General features: G+C 43.3%; 2 long non-coding RNA genes across 2 annotated transcripts; one reads left to right on the plus strand and one right to left on the minus strand.

The window, feature by feature from the left end:
- Positions 1–1,966: 1,966 nt before the first annotated feature.
- On the plus strand, positions 1,967–2,801 carry LOC139223852 (uncharacterized). Its single transcript, XR_011586038.1, has 3 exons — positions 1,967–2,021; positions 2,477–2,525; positions 2,720–2,801. It is a non-coding gene; the product is annotated as an uncharacterized lncRNA (long non-coding RNA).
- A 2,968-nt stretch (positions 2,802–5,769) lies between these two features.
- On the minus strand, positions 5,770–7,483 carry LOC139223901 (uncharacterized). The gene is made up of 3 exons (XR_011586053.1): positions 7,350–7,483; positions 6,055–6,142; positions 5,770–5,857 (listed from the first exon to the last, which is right to left on the minus strand). It is a non-coding gene; the product is annotated as an uncharacterized lncRNA (long non-coding RNA).
- Between the last annotated feature and the right edge of the window lie 11,266 nt (positions 7,484–18,749).

The raw sequence follows: 18,749 nt of genomic DNA on the forward strand, positions 1-18,749 counted from the left end.
TGTTGAAGTTCGACACTAAATTGAAAAATGGTTAATTACTCGAGGCTTCAATGACACCGCGCTCCAGTAGGACATCTAGTGGTCAATAAGATGAAGTGCACTGGAGACGTGTCATTTCTTGGTTCATGGACTGTTTGGGCTTTGATTCTCCATCCTCATTCCTGTTCACTACACTACATGGCTGTATGGTTTCAAGCTGACACAATGAAATAGAAAATAAGCATGAACTCATGTTGTTGTCTTGTTTGACACGTCTGGTTGCAGGAATGAATGAATGAATGTCTTGTCACTGCAACGGGTTTAATGAAATAGAAAAGTAGTGGGCTGTAGCTGTATACCTGACATCAAGTCTGAATAGCCCATAGCTGAAAAGATGTAGAATAGTGGGCGTTCAGTAGGCTAGCTGGCAAATGTGATCTCATTTCAAATGTTTAATTAGTTTCAGTAAAGTGGGGGTGCTTGTGTAACTGTTTCTGAGTTTTCATGAAGAGAGAGTCCTCGTCTGCTGCCCCCTTTGTGCCAGTAAACTCCAACACCACAAATCTGCTCCCCCCTGCAGGAGAACTGCAGCACCCAGCTGTGCAGGGACAAGTGGCTCCGACCGCCGGGGTCAAAGTCACTCTGTTTCACCGGCAAATACAGCAAGAGGTGAAGAGAGAATCTATGGGGTGAGAGAATAGAGACCCCAGACCCAACAATGCAGACGAGCTGAAGACCGCTCTCAAAGCAACCTGGGCTTCCATAACACCTCAGCAGTGCCACAGACTGATGGCCTCCATGCCACGCCGCATTGATGCAGTAATTCAAGCACCACACGCGAATGCAGTACGACGGGATGATGTTAGCAGGCTAAAGAGCACCGCGACGGGTGAGTTAAATGGGACGAGCTGTGTGGAGGTACAGACTATTTCAAGCTTCCCTCTCTGATGCTGATGCTGCTTCTTTTACGGTTTTCGCTCATTTCTTGAACTCAAAGTCAAGTGCTATGTATTTAAATCCGTCTCTCTGTGGCTCTGTACCTGGACTGTACCACCTCACTTCCTGTCTCCCTTCCTACTTTCACATAATGGTATGATCCTACTCTGTTCTCGCATGTGATTGGCCGCATGGTGGCCCATCACAATAAAAGTCTGAAGATGTGGCTCTCCCGACGCCATTCGGCTCTTCTCTTTCAGCTACAAAGAATCAGACACTTTGCTTCTGCTTCATAAAGTCTTTGGAGGACCAGAGGAGGAAAACAGCATGGAGATGAGGAGTTGGCTTTGGTTAATGAGGTCAGTCTGAGGCTGAATGACCGAACAATCACAAACAAATCAGTGGTCAGTTGTTAGCTAATTAGCTAATGCTAGCTAGCATGTTACTGCTACATTTTACTGCTGCTTGAGGAGGATATATGCTAATATATATATATGCTAATAAGGGCACAACAGTTTCTCTGTGATTTTTGGGTATGTTGGTGGTTTCATTGTGGCTGATGGTTCTGATGTTCTCTGTGTTTGCACTAGAACCTCCAGAAGTTCCTCATGGATCCTGCAGCTGCTTCAGAGGGAGAAAGAAGACCAGTGAACACAGACACTCTGCAGCAGCAGGAGAGTTAAAGCTCAGACTCAGTGTCACGTTAATTTAAAGTCCTGTTTAATTAGTAAGAGTGTCTGCAGTGAGTTTGCTGCTAATGACTGGACTGCAGGGTCAATAATCACTGATCAGTTTCACCTTGTGGCTAATCAGTGGCTAACATGCTGGCTAGTGTTAGCATGTAGCATTAGCATGTAGCCTGTTTATATTAATAAATCAGTGGTTTATTGTGGCTGAGATCAGGGGAACCACAACCAGCAGCTTTGAAGTGAGAAATCACAAACTTAATTGTCACATTTAGTCTGTTTGCAGGTGAACTTCATCTATAATGTCATTTAGTTCCTTTTTACTTGGGTAAAGAGCTGTAGTTTTATTGTAACTCTCTTCCGTTGCAGGTGGTGTGTCCTGAGTCTGGGCTGAAGAACCTGCGACAGGAACAGCTTGTGGTAAAAACTCAACTTTACCTAGAATATCAGATGAATGTGTTTAGACAGGAAATGTGAGCTTTTATTTTCTCATCACAAAGCAAACCAATCAAACTTTCAAACTGATTTCTTCCTGAACTACTTGTTCCACTTTTCTAATGATGATTTCCAGGTAGAAAACAGTTCTATAATGTTAATGTCACTAAATGTTGGAATTGGAGCCAATAAACATTGAAGATTTGTGAATTCTTGCAGTAGATAATTCTCTCTCTTGGTGCTTGTTTGTAAAGGAAGAATCTAAAAGTATCCAGGTGTCTGCTGGGAAGAGATGAGGAGTCAGTAAATATGAACACAGGATGTTGTCACGTCAAACTTTATTTAAAATGAAGAACAATTTCCAAATGAACAGATCACAAGTTTAACCTTCTGTCTGGTCACTCTTTGATAAAACTTGTGCTGTTTTTGTGTTTTCCCAGGATGCAGCAGGAGAACCTGAATCAGCTGTGGATCCAAACAGAACTGTTTGTATGAGAGCCTCAGTTTAGCACTGATTTCTACATAAAGACATAAAATGAAGTGCAAGTTGTGTTTTGTTACTTTTATGCTGCTGCTCTTTATGGAAAGAGTTAATAGACAAACTGATTTGAGGTAAAAGTAGAGCAGCAGCTCCTCTGACATGTTTGTATTGGTCTTAATCATTGTCTTCTTCTGTCTCTCAGGATCTGCCTCCATGTTCCTGCTGGATGTCCAGTGAGCCAAGCAGCACCTTCACTTTTCTTAAATAAAAAGAGGTTTTGTCTACATATTGTTTCCTATGTCTTTGATATTGTGAGTGATTTTGCATCAGCTTAACTGCACTGCTGTGAATCCACCTCTGGTCAGTATTTGTGTAGTGCCTTTTACATGACCTCCTCATTCACACTGACCCAATTTTGGAGCAGAATCCTGTGTTTTACTGGTCATGGATTCAGTTTAATGTGAAATTGATCATTTGTGAACCCTAAAAAAAAAAAACCTCACTTTAGGACTGTAAGCAGGTAGAAATTTTTTTCAGTGATTTTTGTACTGGATTTAGAGGCAAAAAACACTTCGTAATAATTTTTTTATTCCCCCTCTGCCACAATAGGAAATATTTAGCCAAAATATTTTTTCCCTGCATTTTTGTACTACTTTAGGGTCAAAAAACACTTGGTGTATATTTTTTCCTTCTCGCTATTACAATAGAAAATACTTGGTAAAATTTTTACTAAGTATTTACTTAGTAATATTTTCTCCTCTTCAAATTAACCCTCTTTTTTCCCCCTCTAAATCAAGTGCACAATAGCTGCCACTTTGGAAGAAAATACTTAGCAATTTTACTCTGGATTTAGAGGCAAAAAACACTTAGTATATTTTTTTTCTTCTCTCTTACAATAGAAAATACTTTTTTAAATTTTTACCCTCTTTAAATGAACTCCCTAAAAATGAGGGAAATCCCCGCCTAAAAATTTTTCTAAGTGTTTTTTTGGGGTTTTCAAATAAAAAAGCTGCATAACCTTTTACTTGAGCCTTTGGAAACGCCGGGGAGATAGACCGCCCCCCCCAGTCTTGCCCTCGCAAGTCCCTTCTCGTACGCGACAGGCACTCATGCCGACAGCGGGGATCGAACCTGGCACCTCTGATTCTTCAGTGCCTTGTATGGCAGCGACTTATCCCACCGCACCACAAGCCCTGTCGCACTAGAAGAAGTGCTCAGGTTGTATTTGACATCTTCATTTGGGAAAACCAGCTGAAAAAAAAGAGGGCACAACACTTTAGAGGTGAAAGATGTTAATCAGGTCATGGAATCACAAGTTAGCTCCAACAATACTTTATATTTTTAATTTATATATTATAAATATATCAACTCGTACAAAGACTGAAAAATAGCTCACCTGTACGCAGCACTTTGTTCTGCACATCACTACAGTCAAACTCTACTAATTAACTAGAGAAATTGCAATTCCTGAAGAAATTGCAGTGTAAATGCTGCTGCTGCTGCTGGTCTGGTGGCTCAAACGTCACTAATGAGCTGCTGCTCATCTGCTGTCACTCTGCTCACATGCAGCTCTTTTCATGGAGATTTGTGCTGCGACACCTGCGAGGAAGAAGAATAAATAAATCGGACAACAAGAGTTAGCTGTGTTGCAGCATTCACACTAATTACGAATGGCACTTTTCCACTAGACAGTATCTGGTACCAGGTACTATTTTAGGACCTACTCGGTTCCAAGCGAGCTGAGTCGAGCCCAAAATGTGACGTCAACAGCCAGTGAGTGACGCCACTGGATGAGTCATGAGAGCGACTCGTTCACAAGAATCAAACCCGCCATTTTTAAAACGCTGGAAACAGACCGGGCGTTTTTATTATTTCTGGGAACGAGGTAAACGGCTACACGCAAACCAAACGCTCAATGTCCTTAGTTGTGTTTGTGCTGCATACAAATTACACCACCGGAGTTGGTGGCCGGAGGCGCCTTGCTATGACGACCCCGCCCACTTTGAGGTGGTACGCTACTGTAATGGAAAACCAACCAAACCTAGTCGAGCTAAAACTGTGTAATAGAAAAGCGCCATAACAATTGTGCTTCTTTCCCAACACGTACTGGCGGGAAAGGAGGGACGATGTCCCAGCCGGGGTTCAGACCTTTCTCCTTAGGGTGCTGAGTCAGCACCTGATCTCACTGAGCTACAGGTGAAGTCATGTGACTGTGCTCCTGAGCTGTTCCTCACTTCTTGGTACTTGTTCTCACCGCTCAGTCCTGACAAGAAACGTGTGGAAAGAAACAGTCAGGATTTCATCTCTTCACCTCAGACTTCTAGCCATCAGTTGTGAAAACTCCTGGTCTTCATCTGGTTGTGGGTTCAATATTTCATCTGTTAGTGAATTGTTGAAAGCCGTCGCCTGTGGGATGGATTCTGTCTCCATCATCATTTGCTTTTGATAGCGGATGATAAGAAGCAACATTTAAGACCTGAAACCCGCAGGTAGATCAAAGTATTAGAGTATTGTATTAGTATTGTACATTAGTATTGTGCATGTTCTAATGTGCCTCTTATCATCTGCTACCAGAAGCAAATCTGCTCTTCTTACTGATGATGGAGACAGAATCCATCCCACAGGCGACAGCATTCAACAATCCACAACAGATGAGATATTGAACCCACAACCAGATGAAGAACAGGAGTTTTCACAAGAGCAGCTTTTCAATCATCAGCTGACTTTTAAAATGTCACGTAACCAGAGCAAACTACCTGAGGAGTTAGAGTGATCAGACTATGCATGTTACCACCTCCCCTGGTAAAAGACTTAAGCTGGGACAGGCATGTAGTTCAGGCTAAAAGTCTGAGGTGAAGAGATTAAATCCTGACTGTTGACTGTTTCTTGTCAGGACTGAGCAGTGAGAACAAGAAACAGGTTTAAAAGAACAAGTACAAGCTCCAGCCTGAGGAACAGCTCAGCAAGAAAACAGCTGATGAGGAGGATGGTTTGGAAACGCTTAAACGCTTAAATAACAAAGTAATTGATCTTAATCAGGTAATGGGATCACAAACGAGCTCCAACAATAACTAACTATATATATATCAAGTCAGTATTAGTAGAAATAAACAATGAACAAGATGCTAAAATAGCTCCCTGTGGGCCCCACCTTGTTCTGCACGTCATCAGTTTCACATTGAAACTCCAGCTGGAGGACACGGTGCTCTCCTCATCCACTCTCATGGGAATGTGCTGGAGGTGTCGGGGTACTATGGACATCCAACCGGGGGCTGCTGCTGCTGCTGCTGCTGCTCTCCAAGGCGTGAACCATGGCGCTGCTCCACTGACGGCTTTTCAGCTTTAAAACACACAACACAGCTGATGGGGAGAGGGTCCAGGCAGCAACCGCACTCAGGAAATAAACTACACAACCATTTGAGCCACTAAGTCTTTTTCTTAAGCAAGAAATCAATACGTTGAAAATATCCTGCGTGTTTTCAATGTTCCATCTGCATTTAACAGAGCTGCTGGTAACACTGAGAACAAATCTCCTACCTGAGAGCTTCAGCACAGAGCACATGTTCCCTCAGTGGCTGCAGAACGCTCCTCTTCTTCAAACGTGTTGTCGCTTCAGTCCGTGCATCTGCAAGGGGGAGAAAATCGTACAGCAATTACATTTTATACAAGCGCTGGACAGTGGAGAACTGCAGGATGCCGATGAATAAAAAGTGAGGAGGATTTGGACAAACTCTGTGCAGCCTTCACCACTCTCTGCAGAGCCTCCCTGTCGTGCCACACAGGGATGCTGGTGCAGAGGATGCTCTCCACCTCACGTTGGTAGAAGCTCCTCAGGACTGAGCTCCCCAGTCCGGTGCGCCGCAGCTTCCCGAGGAAGTAGAGATGCTGGTGGACCTTCCTGACCAGGCTGCAGCCTCGATCCTGTGGAGGTGGTGGGTGACAGGAGGATGGTAGCGAAGCTGTCATCAATCATGGACAATGTCTCCCACCCCCTACATGAGACTGTAAGAGCCCTGGAAAGCTCCATCAGTGACAGGCTTCGTCACCCACGATGCTCCAAAGAAAGGCATCGCAGGTCCTTCCTCCCTGCTGCCATCAGACTTTACAACCAAATCTGCTCCCAGTAAACCAAAGACCAAGAAAAAGGAACAAGTGCAATATTTCATATATATTTATATATTTTATATTTTCCCCATGTGCAATAGCCTTTCCATCTCACCTCATTCTATCATTCTTTCACCATACATTATTGTTTGTATATACTGTACATGTAAACATATATATTTTATAGTTTTTATTCCCTTTCTTTGTATGTGTGAACTGTATCTTGTATGTGTGAATCAGAACTGCTGCTGACTTGAAATTTCCCCATTGTGGGATAAATAAAGGAATATCTTATCTTATAACAGCCAGACTGGACAGTTGTAGCCAAAACTAGAAACACTGCTGCTATTTAACCGCAAGCAGCTTGGTTATTTAAATGAACATCATCCACCGAGTTACAAACTTGAAATCATAGTGAGTTTAGTGTTTAGTGTCTGTTGCTGGCTTTTCTTTCCTCATGTTGATTGTCTGTCACTGTAGCGAAGCTAATCAATAGGCGGTGCTGATTTCCTCTGATAGTAACGGTGTGAAAATAAAACACGTTCCTTCTCATAATAAGCTACATTTAGTCATCAGTCTGGTGAACTTGGCCGCTGGCTGATTTGTTTATCCGCCTCAGAAAGCAGTAAAATGTGGCAGCTGTTAGCATGGTTAGCTAGCGTTAGCTAAATAGCTAGCTGTGTGTTGTGTATGTGTCTGTCCGTGCGGCCACTCAGCCTCAGACTGACCTCATTAACCAAAGCCAGCTCCGCGTCTTCGTGGTGTTTTCCTCGAGTCCTTCTCCACCTTTCCTTTCGTCCTCCAAACATCTTTTTCGAGCAGAAAAACACTCCAACGATCCGCTCAGGTTCAACGTCACCTGCTCCTGACGTCATTTCCTCAACACGAGCACCGTCGCAGCAGGAAAGTTTAGCAGCAGGAAAGTTTAGCAGCAGCTCAGTCGATGTAGAAACTACGGGTGTTAATCATCCACAGCAAAATGGAACACATTTATTTCAGGGAGTTAAATGGTAAATGGTCTGTATTTGTCTCGCGCCTTTCTAGTTACTTCAACTACTCAAAGCGCTTTTACATGAGGGGGGGGGGGACGACCCGCTCTACCGCGGACCCTCAGCCGAGTTCATCCCACGGAGCAGGTACAAGTTTGGCTTCACGTGTTTTGCATTTTTGAAGACACAGCGCCCCCTTGTGTCCTGTAGGAGGAACTATAGATAGATAGATAGATATTTATTTATTGATCCCTCAGTGGGGAAACTTTGCTGTTACAGCAGCTCAAAGGGACAGAAAAATTAAATAGCAGAATATAATAGAATTAGAAAAATTAAATAGCAGAATATAATAGAATTAGAAAAATTAAATAACAGAATATAATATAATATATACAGTGGTAAAAACCTATGTACACAAAGAAATGTAATTACAGAGACAAACAACAACAGGGTGAAGTGAAGTGGGGTGAGAATTATTGTACAGTTTATGTTATAGTAAAGTGCACAGGTGGTGGTGGTGGTTGGTGCAGCAGACTATAATGCAGCATTGTACAGTCTGACTGCAGTCGGGATGAAGGACCTGCGGAAGCGCTCCTTCTTACACCTGGGGTGTATCAGTCTGTGACTGAAGGAGCTGCTTAAGGCCCCCACAGTCTGATGCAGAGGGTGGGAGGTGTTGTCCAAGATGGAGGACAGTTTGGACAAGGTCCTCCTCTCTCCCACCACCTCTATGGGGTCCAGGGGGCAGCCACACACCGAGCCGGCTCTCTTAATTAGTCTGTTGAGCCTGTTCTTGTCCCGCTCAGAGCACCCCCCTCCCCAACACACCACTGCATATGAGACCACAGATGCCACCACAGTCTCGAAGAAGGTCCTCAGGAGTGGTCTGCTCACTCCAAAGGATCCTAGCCTCCTCAGCAGGTATAGTCGACTCTGACCCCTCTTGTAGAGAGAGTCAGTGTTGTCTGTCCAGTCCAGTTTATTGTTAAGGTGAACACCCAGGTACTTGTATGTCCTCACTCTCTCGATGCCAAGTCCCTGGATGCTCACTGGTGCAGTGATGGAGGGTTTCTTGTGGAAGTCGACCACCATCTCTTTCGTCTTGCTGGCGTTGACTAGGAGGTTGTTTCGTCCACACCAGTCGACAAAGTCCGTGATGACCGTCCTGTATTCACAGTCGTTCCCCTCTGACACACACCCCACGATGGCAGTGTCATCAGAGAACTTCTGGAGGTGACAACTGTCTGTAGCGTACCTGAAGTCTGATGTGTACAGGGTGAAGAGGAAAGGTGACAGTACCGTTCCCTGGGGGGCCCCTGTGCTGCAAACCACCACATCAGACACACTGTCCTGCAGTCTCACATACTGGGGTCTGTCCGTGAGGTAGTCAGTGACCCATGCAGCCAGCTGGTCACTGACTCCCGCTCTCTCCATCTTCACCCTGAGCAGTGGAGGTAGGATTGTGTTGAAGGCACTGGAGAAATCAAAGAAAGTGATCCTCACAGTGCTTCCACTGCCCTCCAGGTGAGACAGGGATCTCTGCAGCAGGTAGATGACAGCGTCAGCTGCCAATGAGGTGGTGGGGGGTGGGGGGGTGGAGGTGAGAGGACCAGAGGTGGTTGTGGAAGTGAGGGGGAGGGTGAGGGCCCCGGAGATGGTGGTGGTGAGGAGCTGGGGGTAGGCTGGTCTGTGCTCAGGGTGGGGAGGGGGAGGGAGGGGGAGGGGGTGGGCCCATTATCAAATCTGTTGAAAAACAGATTTAGCTTGTTGGCCCAGTCTCTGTCTCCAGGTTCAGGGTCTCTCCTACTGCTTATCTCCTGCCCTGACATGGATTTGAGACCTCTCCAGACCTCCCTCGTGTTGCTCCGCTGAAGATGATCTTCCATTTTCCTCCTGTAGTTGGCCTTGCACTATTTATCACTGTTCCTCCACTCGTGTTCTCTTTTTCACTGTTTTGTCTTTTCATCTGTTCTCTCTTTATATTATCTCTTTACTTTCCACTTTGGATTTTACTCCCTACAGATTTATTATAGGAGGTCTAATGGAGCTCCTTGTGCCACAGGTGCTGTTACCACAACACTTTGTGCTCCTGAATTATAAAAACGGACAAAAATTGTTCATTGTCATACACCAAGTCTATGATGGGACAGTCAGGGGCAAGCAGCACTGGGAGTGACCACTGACCCTCCTTTTCTCTAAGCTCTAGGCTCAAACTAACTCCGGTGTCGCCTCCAGACTTGTGATGAAGCTCTCACAGTGGACCCTCACCTGCAGACTGAGGTAGTGGCCTTTCTCAGCACACACTTGCAAAGGAGAGCGGCCCCAGAGGGCAGCGAGCGCACGAGCCAGAGCCCGTCTGTCCTGAGCCACGGCTCTGTGGACAAATCTGGCAGTTTGAGAAGAAAGGACACAGTTAGATTACATCCACATGCAAATGACTTCAGACTGTTTATCCATGACTGTGAGCTGTTTCGGTGTTGGACTACGTCAGCCACTTTTAGTTACCCATTTCAACCTCTTTGCTTGCTAACTAGTGTTCAGTCTTTAATACCCTGCCAGGAATGACTGGTTTAAACTGGCGACTTTGTCCACTGCTCGTCTTTGATTTCAGGAGGAGGAAAACAGACATTCAGCCCCTGTTGATTGGTGGGGATTGTGTGCCGAGGGTCTCCAACCACCGGTTCTTGGGCGTGCACATTGAGGATGACTTGACCTGGAGCGCCAACACCAGAGCCGTCATTAAAAAGGTACAGCGGAGACTCTATTTTCTGAGGATTCTCAGGAACAACCATCTCTCCCACAAACTGCTGGTGTCTTTTTACCGATGCTCCATAGAAAGCATCCCGTCGTACTGCATCTGCGTGTGGTTTTCCAGCTGCCGGCAGCAAACAGGAAGGCGCTCCAACGGGTCATCGCCATGGCCCAGAAGATCACCGGCTGCCCTCTACCTTCCCTGGAGGAAGTCTACAGCTCCCGCTGTCCGAGGAAGGCGCGGAAGATCGGCTGGGATGCGACCCACCCCAGCTTTTCACTGTTCCAACTTTTGCCCTCTGGTAGACGTTTTCGGACACTGAAGTACGAACAGATTAAAAACAGCTTCTAGCCAAGAGCCATAACTGTACTAAACACTGCCGGACATTAAATAGAAGTGTGATGCTGCTGGATGTTATTTATATGAAGATGTTTTTTATTTGTTTTATACTCTGCACTTTGTGCTTTTTTAGATATTATTGTCATTCAGGGTACTTCTTTTATATACTTTATACTTTTTTATGGCACTTAAAGTGGATTGCACTTTCAATTTCATTGTACCTCTATAAACGACGATAAAGACATTCTATTCTAATCTATTCTGTTCTAATACAGGTGCATCTCAAAAAATTAGAATATCGTGAAAAAGTTCATTCATTTCTGTAATTCAATTCAAAAAGTGAAACTCATATACTATATAGATTCATTCCACACAAAATGAAATATTATTTTTATTATTATTTGTTGTAATTGTGATGATTGTGGCTTACAGCTCATGAAAACCCCAAAGTCAGGATTAGAATATTACATAAAACCGACTGAAAAAAAGCCCAGGTTGCTTTGAGAGCGGCCTTCGGCTCGTCTGCATTGTTGGGTCTGGGGTCTCTATTCTCTCACCCCATAGATTCTCTATGGGGTTCAGGTCGGGGGAGTTTGCTGGCCAATCGATCACAGTAATGCCGTGCTCAATAAACCAGGTTTTGGTAGTTTTGGCAGTGTGGGCAGGTGCCAAGTCCTGCTGCAAAAGAAACTCGGCATCTCCGTCGAGCTGGTCAGCCGATGGAAGCATGAAGTGCTCTAAAATGTGCTGGTAGACGGCTGCGTTGACTTTGCTCTTGTATAGTATATGAGTTTCACTTTTTGAATTGAATGTTTTGAGATGCACCTACCTGTACATACGTGTCACCATCTCCATCTTGCGTGGTCAGCAGCTCAGGGGAAACTCCTCCGACTCTCTTCACCTCTTGCTGTATTTGCCGGTGAAACAGAGTGACTTTGACCCCGGCGGTCGGAGCCACTTGTCCCTGCACAGCTGGGTGCTGCAGTTCTCCTGCAGGGGGGAGCAGATTTGTGGTGTTGGAGTTTACTGGCACAAAGGGGGCAGCAGACGAGGACTCTCTCTTCATGAAAACTCAGAAACAGTTACACAAGCACCCCCACTTTACTGAAACTAATTAAACATTTGAAATGAGATCACATTTGCCAGCTAGCCTACTGAACGCCCACTATTCAACATCTTTTCAGCTATGGGCTATTCAGACTTGATGTCAGGTATACAGCTACAGCCCACTACTTTTCAATTTCATTAAACCCGTTGCAATGACAAGACATTCATTCATTCATTCCTGCAACCAGACGTGTCAAACAAGACAACAACATGAGTTCATGCTTATTTTCTATTTCATTGTGTCAGCTTGAAACCATACAGCCATGTAGTGTAGTGAACAGGAATGAGGATGGAGAATCAAAGCCCAAACAGTCCATGAACCAAGAAATGACACGTCTCCAGTGCACTTCATCTTATTGACCACTAGATGTCCTACTGGAGCGCGGTGTCATTGAAGCCTCGAGTAATTAACCATTTTTCAATTAAGTGTCGAACTTCAACAAAGCCTCGATCAGCCATCACTATGTCCTCTGTACCTGGACTGTACCACCTCACTTCCTGTCTTCAGAGCGTCTCCCCTACTACATAATGGTATGATCCTAATGTGTCCTCCCACGTGATTTGCCGCATGGTGTGTCCATCACTATAAAAGTCTGAAGGTTTGACTCACCCGGCGCCAGTCGGCTCTTCTCCTTCTGCTGCAAACACCCGGACGCTTTGCTTGGGCTCGTTTTGTGCTTCATGTAGTCCTTCGGAGTTCCAGAGGAAGAAAACATCACGGAGTTGGTTTTGGTATGCAAACAAATGGGTGTTCAGTAGCTAGCTAATTAGCTAACCATGCTAAGGTGCACAGCTGATACATTTTTCTATATTGGTGGTTTCAGTGTGGCCGATGAACCTGTTTGAGAACCAAAGTACCAGATTACTGTTGTAATAAACACTGATGGTTCTAATGTTCTGTGTTTGCACTAGAACATCTAGAAGTTCCTCATCAGGCCTCTCAGCTGTTTTCTGTAACTCAGCAGCTGCAGGAGAGTTAAAGCTCAGGCTCAGTGTCACGTTCATTATAGTCCTGTTTAATTGGTGAGCATCTGCAGTGAGTTTGCTGCTAATGACTGGACTGCAGGGTCAATAATCACTGATCAGTTTCACCTTGTGGCTAATCAGTGGCTAACATGCTGGCTAGTGTTAGCATGTAGCATTAGCATGTGGCCTGTTTGGAAAGGATTAAATTAGTTTAAAGACCAAAAGCTAAGCATCAAATTGGTGGTTTATTGTGGCTGAGATCAGGTGCAGCTTCATCACATTTCGTCTGTGTTTGCAGGTGAACTTCATCTATAATGTCTTATTTCCTTTTTACTTTGGTAAAGAGCTGTAGTTTTATTGTGAAAATCTCTTCCGTTGCAGGTGGCGTGTCCTGAGTCTGGGCTGAAGAACCTGTGACAGGAACAGCTTGTGGTAAAAACGCTCAACTTTACCTAGAACATCACATAAATGTGTTTAGACAGGAAATGTGAGCTTTTATTTTCTCTCACATCAAACTGATTTCTTCCTGAACTACTTGGAATTGGAGCACAAACATTGAAGATTTGTAAATTCTTGCAGTAGATAATTCTCTCTATTGGTGCTAGTTTGTAAAGGTAGAATCTAAAAGTATCCAGGTGTCTGGTGGGAAGAGATGAGGAATCAGTAAATCTGAACACAGGATGTTGTCACGTTAAATTTTATTTAAAATGAAGAGAACAAGTTTAACCTTCTGTCTGGTCACTCTTTGATCAAAGTAATGCTGTTTTTGTGTCTTCCAGGATGCAGGAGAACCTGAATCAGCCGTGGATCCAAACAGAAGGTCCTGTGGAAAAGTAGCAGACTGTAGTAAGTATTAATGCATTCAACATGACTCCTCTGCAGCATCTTCATGTATCAGCAAAAGAGAACTTATATTTTTTTTTTTGTGTGTTCCCAGGATGCACCAGGAGAACCTGAATCAACTGTGGATCCAAACAGCACTGATTTCTAAATAAAGACATGTAAAATTAAGTGCAAGTTGTTGTGTTTACTTTTTTGCTGCTGCAAGTTACTAGTTGTCAGAAACTACTTTGAGGTAAAAGTAGACCAGCAGCTCCTCTTCAGTCTTCCTCTGACAGGATCTGCCTCCATTTTCCTGCTGGATGTCCAGTGAGCCAAGCAGCACCTTCACTGTGTCTTGTATTTTAAATAAAAAAAAAAAAAACTTTAAATCTTGTTTCCTATTTTGTGATTTTTTTTTTTTTTTTTTTTTTTTTTTGCCTTGGTTTAACTACACTGAAAAGGCAAAGCTGTGGATCCACCTATGGTCAGCATTTGTATAGCACCTTTCCATGACCTCATTCACACACTGACCCATGGAGCTGGAACCTCGAACTCCTGATGGAAGGATGAGCCACAGCTGGCCATTTTATTTTGGAGCAGAATCCTGTGTTTTACTGGTGCTGGATTGAGTGTAATGTGAAATTGTATGTGTAAACATAAGACCACTTTAGAAGCAAGTAGAAAATACAAATACAAAAGAAACATTGTTTGAGTTTGAAACACTTTAATTTTTTAAAAGTGCATAATGAGCAAAATGGCTGCATAAAATCTTACTCCAACTTTTGGAAACACTGGTGGAGATAGACCATCTTGCGCTGTCGTATTTAGAAGATCTTCAGGGGTTTTTATCTTCGTTTGGGAAAACCATCTGAAATAAAAGAAACACAAATGAACCTCCAGACACTTTAAAAGTGAAAGATGTCAATCAGGTCATAGAATCACAAGCTAGCTCCAACAATAATTTATAATATATCAAATAGTAGAAATCAATGATTTCAGTTTTAATTAAAGTTACTAACCATTGTGCTTCTTTCCCAACACATACTGGCAGGAAGACTCTTCCTCTGCTCCTCAGCAGTGAACACCAGCCCACCTGAAGCATGAAAGGAAAAAGAATCAATCAATAAGTGATCAGAAGTTACAGCTGTATCACCTTCATGTTGAACAAGGCTGCACACATCTGATGTAGGAAATAAAAAAGTGGATATTTGCACTGATGACTTTTCTCTCATTCTCTTTACATTTACTTTGTTGAAATACATTTTGAAACTTGCTGTTAAACTTCAGTAACTATTTGAGACGGCAAATAAAATATTTTGACATTAACGGTGATTACTGACATTTCAATACAATTAGCTTTCAAGGATTCAAGGAACGTTGTCATACCAACACACGTTTACACACGAGGAGGTATGAAAATACGTTCTCAGGTCCGAATGTAGCGGCTGTTAGCATGGTTAGCTAGCGTTAGCTAAGTGGCTAATTAGCTAGCTTGTTACCACCATGTGTTTGTTCTCTTCGTGTTTGTATTCGGCCATTCAGCCTCAGACTGACCGCATTAACCAAACCCAACTCAGCGTCTTCGTGATGTTTTCCTCTGGTAGTTTTCTTCTCCTCCTCCAAACATGTTTTTGAAGCAGAAAAACGAGCAGCAAAAAACGTACCAACGATCCGCTCAGGCTCTTAAGTCATCTGCTGCTGCGGAAGTGTGCTGACATCATTTCCTGTGCTGCCAATCAGGCGACTTTCCTAATTTCCTTAACTAGCAGCAGGTGTGACCGTTAGCCCCTCCCCCTCCCCCTCCCAAAGGTCTCGCGCAGCCGCAGAGAGGACCGAGGAGAGCCACTCCGCGTGCACGCTGCTCATGAATCGCGCACGCGCAGAGCCGCCGCTGATCCCGCCCTGGCTCACAGAGCAGGATGTAAATGTGTTTCTGTCCCTGAGTTGAACCATGTTGGTCCGTAGTGAAAACTCCACTCAACAAGGTCCTATCTTCACCACATTTATACTGTTTGATGACTGTCCGGCTCTGAAGACATGCACATGCCAATTTTGACGAAGTGGCAAATTCAGTCCAAACGTTCCCAAGACTTGGATGATACAAAGTTATGAAGCTTCTGAGGTTCTGCCAAACGCTGTCACCATGGCAACACTGTGTTCGCCATGAAACAGGAAATTGTTGTATCTTCAGTGTACATTATACAAACTTGTCATGATTAGTAAGACTTCCGGTCTGAAGACTACATGACAATTAGTGACCACAGTCATTGCGCCACCTGGTGGCAACAGGAAGTAGGACATTTGTGCCAATCATCCTTTGATTTGCATGAAATTTTCACAGTGTAGTCAACACTTCATATGCTGAAATATAGGATGCAATTAGTGGCTGTTCTCTAGCGCCACATAGGGGACACAGGAAGTGACATGTAACTCCTTGATGCACTGTCCAAAATACATGAAAACTCTGAGCTGCATGGAAGGGTCGGCGTCCGGCAACAGGACGAAGCCACCGCACAGCCCGACATGCACAAAGGTGCGAGGGCCCTCCAACGCTGCTTGCAGCTTAAATTGTGAATTGATACTCTGAACTGCCATGCACTCTGACTAAGCATGCTTTAAACGCTACATTTCCCACAATCTAATTTGGCAGCATCTCTTGAGCAAAAACGAATGCCTCCTACACTAAATACCCATGTCACAGTGTGTAGGACTTGTAGGCTTTCCATTAAAAACATGACTTGACAAACAAATAACTGATGACATCACTATGGCATGGTCAGGGTTATTTATCCTGTGTAAATGGTAAATGGATTGTATTTGTACAGGGCCTTTCTAGTCCAATCAGCCATTCAAAGCACTTCAACACTACATTCACCCATTCCCACACCTCATGGGAGGTTGCCAATCCTGCGATCAGGAGGAAACGAACCAGTCACACACACTGACACACCAGAGCTTTGCTTCAGGAGCAATTTGGGCTTCACTCTTGCCCAAGGACACTTTGGCATGTGGACTGCAGAAGTTGGGGAAAGAGCCGCCAATCCTCCGATTGGTGGTTCTATCCCCAACAATATTGATGATATTGAATGCAGTATTATTAATGTCACCATGATTTATCATCTTGTGATGCAAATATATTTGTCTGTAGGCTAAAGTATAACCTTTATTTCATTCAGCATTGACCTGAATCATTTAAAACACTACCACATAAAATGTATTTTTGTGGGTATCCTTTGGTATAACACGAGTGAGGGGTAAATAATGTGCCAGTCTAGACCATGGGCATTGATGAATCAGGGTTTTTTATCTGCGCAAATGGGATCAAGACCTTGGCAGGATGGCAAAAGCACCAAATGCCTGCTCATTAGAATAACAAAAGATCGACTCTCATGACCTTGGATTGAGGTTTATTAAACAACTGTGTGTCCCTGTGTCAGCTGTCTGTGCATGATGAGATTTATATTGTGACACTTCATATTTTAATAAGAGTTCAAATTTATTGCAGGGGTGACTCGAAAAACAATCAGGGGTAACCATCGGATGTGTATAATATTCAGCTGTGATACAAAACATTCATCCACAAACCTCACCGACATCAAAAATCTGTTTCTCAAAAAGTTGCCAATTGATATATAAACATACAAAACACATTTTTTGTCTGATTTAATTTAGCAAACGTGTTTTTGGGCCATCATATGACCTTCAGCAGCAACTTTCCAAACATTTATTGTTCCCATTTTTTGGCAGATGTCATAGGTGTTGTACAAAACCCCTTTGTTTCTTGTCACATCATCAATATATTCTACGGCCCCTAAAACTCCTCACTTGGGGCCCAGAAACAGCAAGTACAAGAAATTTAGTGCAGGAGAAGCAACCTATAACCTAGTATCACTTTGATACTTTGATTTTTAATCCAAATGTGAGCTGACGTAAGCCAATAAATCATTGTATATGTATATGTAACATATTAATTGCAGTAATCTTCATCAAAGTGGATCTGGACCACATAAATAACAGGTTGACAATCATATATGTAACATTGATCTACAGATGCTTGTGGCTCTGAATCCCCACTTTCTTGTAAGACAGAACAGAAAATGGAGGCAGTACTCTCTTTACTCTCTAATTGATATTGCTATTGTTATTGCTGCATCTTTGCTTTGCACTGATGCTAGACCAGAGAGAGCTCACGTACAACAAACATTGGCAAGGCACATAATGTGTTACTCATCCTAACTGGGATACACAAGACAGACACGCTGCTGAGCCGCTGCCTTTTGCAATTCTAATGCATGATTTCAGTTTCCACAATTTGAGTGCTATGGAAACTATGAATGTTATGAATGAGAATGCTTGCAGCATTCACACCAACAATAATTTCTTTTTAGTAGCTCTCGTGCCACACTGGTAATATGTGTATTGTGTCTGCAGGCATGTGTTGCAAAATAGACATGGCTTAGGCTCTAAATACTGTGAAACAAGGCCGTTGTTAATGCTGTGTACATGTCTTCATGAAAATACACATTAAATGTTAATGAAGTACAGATTTTTGTTATTTATTTCAGTGGCAATTTCCTGTGTTTCTTTGGGTGATGGTGAGGAAAACACTGATGTCCATGTAAATCCATGTAATAGTTGTTGAGACGTATCAGTGTGTATGAATGTGGTTGACTGGCTCTATCATGCTGTTTGTATGGCTTAATCCAAACTTATTATAACCAAGCCTACACATTATGATTACATTTACAAACACATACACACATAGATTCATACATTCATACATTATTTTCATTAGTACACAATATTGACAATACGCCAGTTCTGTACCTAGCATATCACATTAGGATTTTTTTTTTTTAAATGCAAAGGACACAAATACCGCTTGTTATTTTGCTGATACTGTGTGCAGTGACCCCGGGTCAGTAGTACACTGTGGTGTTTTGATCAATAGTGATGAACATGTGAAAACTGGACAACAATAACAACAACAATAACTCATCTACACCGTGGTGCGTTGCTATACATAACCAGATTTGTTTTATAAAACCTACTTGGATGACAATACTTTATGCTGTGCCATCACGCAGCTACTTGATATAAAAGAAGAGCGGCACAGAGAACACCTATTGAGCATCAGTCTGGCTCCCACTAAG

The sequence above is a fragment of the Pempheris klunzingeri genome, chromosome 24 (assembly GCF_042242105.1).
Source record: "Pempheris klunzingeri isolate RE-2024b chromosome 24, fPemKlu1.hap1, whole genome shotgun sequence".
Taxonomy (NCBI): Eukaryota; Metazoa; Chordata; class Actinopteri; order Acropomatiformes; family Pempheridae; genus Pempheris; species Pempheris klunzingeri.